The following is a 2,217-nucleotide window of genomic DNA, read 5'->3' as shown; positions in this document are numbered from 1 at the left end:
TGCATCCCTAAGGCTATTTCATTGATTGTTAGGGGGTAATTTTTAAAAACAAGATTCAATCACTTCCAATGTAACATAAAATATGGAACCATTTCTATTTGTATTTTGCTACTTAAAATAGTTAAACTATTGCAGTGGATAAAAATAGTTCCAAAAATGGCACAAAAATGACCATAGTTCAAAGAAAGGTAATATATTATCTCATTGGAATGGAATTGGAAAGTCTTATAAAAAGAAATCTATTAAGCATGTATAATAGAGATTTAATTTTTGAAAATAAATGAAAACTCATTACACATAGAAGAAAAATGGTAATGCAAGAACAAACATCCTATTTGTTAGACAAAGTAGTTTCCAAATTCACATGATGCTAAAGATTGACAAGTCCTTGACGAGTGACTTTGACATGTCCCTAAGTACCCAACCCTTTGGCAAGATTTTCCCTCCATTCCAGCTGCCTCTTCATTCTCAGCAAAACATCTTTACAGTTCTTGGTGGAAAAATATGAGCATAAGGAAAGATTTCCTTCAGTCTCTTGGTTCTCTATTTATAGAGTTACCTGTAAACTTATTTCATTGTAAATGCTGTGAAAATATTGTTAATTGATGAATTTAATATACACAATTTCCTTTTAATTACCAAGTGTATCATTGATTAGAACTTAATTATTATATTCTGATAGTGTTTTATCCTCTTCATTTCACTAACCATGCACACAACTTTTCTTCTAAGTTTTTAAAAATCTTCCATCATTTTCTTTCCTGAATCTATCTGTAAATGTGAGAAATATGATCTTGGTTTTCTTGCACTAAATATCCCTCTCTGGATTATTGCATAAAAGTGATAGTACAACTGATATCTAAGGCCAGTAGTGTCCAAATCTTAAACTCTCCTGCAGATACTTCTCTCTATCTCTATGTCTATGTGTGCTATAATCTACTTGTCATCCTGGATCTGATGACATTCTACTCAATATTTGCAAACTTTATCTCTCTCTCTATATATATTTTTCTATTTCTAGAAAAATATATGTGTATATATGTGTGTGTATATATATATATACACACACATACAGAGAGAAAGAAAGAGATAAGGCTTGCAAATTTCTAGAAATATATATACATATATATAGAGAGAGGGAGAGAGAGAAATATATATATTTCTAATTTTCATCTTTGTGGTAAAATATAGATCAGACAAACTCACTGTTAGTTATTAGAGTTAGTTGAGATATAAAGAAAAGCAGGGGACAGCTTTTCCCATGCTACATGATGTGTGGCCATACCATGCATTGCCTCCTGTTAAGTATTGTGCATTCTGGAAGAAGTAGGTTGGGAGAAAAATCAACTAGAAGAGTTTTTGTTGTAGATAAATAATTGATCCTTCCGAAAAAAGAAACTGTTTTTTTTTTTTTCTTTTCCCTAACATTACCAAATTTTAGTGATTAATAGTGAAACTATCACTTAAAACTTATAAATTTGGGGGTTTCGCTTGTTTGTTCTATTTTTTTTAGTGCTGCCTGTGATTGAACCCAGGGTCTTGTGCTTGGTAGACAAATACTTTATCACTGAACTACATTACCATGCCCAAAAGTTACCAGTTGTAATTAGTTTATCTCAAACCTGCTCAGAGAAGATAAAATGCAAGGAAATACTTCTTTCTCATTTATGCATCTGAAGACAAATACCTTCTTAACTCTTATCATTGAAAATAATCAAATGATATAAACACAGATATATATGTTAATGATTATTGACAGTGATTTATCATGAGTACTTTATTTACTTCATTTGATGAATGTTGTTAATGTTCTAAAGTTATTCCTTCATTCAAAAAATCCACTAATAAATTTACATTGTATATGTAACTAATATATGTTGACCAAATAAATTCTGAAAGTTAAATATTGAACTTTCAAGGTACCTTGAAGTTATGCAAGCATTCTGTTCCCAAAGTTCACCTTAACAGTCTTTAAAAGTTCTCATATAACAGTCATCATCAAGAATCTGTGTAGTTACAAAAAAAAAGTAATAAAGAATGATGGTTGGTGCTGACTTGATCATATGTATTCTCTCATTTTTGTAAGTCTAGTGATGTTCCAGAACTTGTGGAGATGGATGGCACTGTAAGATATCTCCATTGGGAAAAGCAGAGCAGGGAAATTGGGTGTCCACACAGAAAGAACTAAAGATAAAAAGAAATATTTCCTTCTCCTTA

This window comes from Sciurus carolinensis, chromosome 6 (assembly GCF_902686445.1).
Source record: "Sciurus carolinensis chromosome 6, mSciCar1.2, whole genome shotgun sequence".
NCBI lineage: Eukaryota > Metazoa > Chordata > Mammalia > Rodentia > Sciuridae > Sciurus > Sciurus carolinensis.
The sequence above is the reverse complement of the archived record's forward strand: the minus strand, read 5'-3'. Positions refer to the sequence as shown.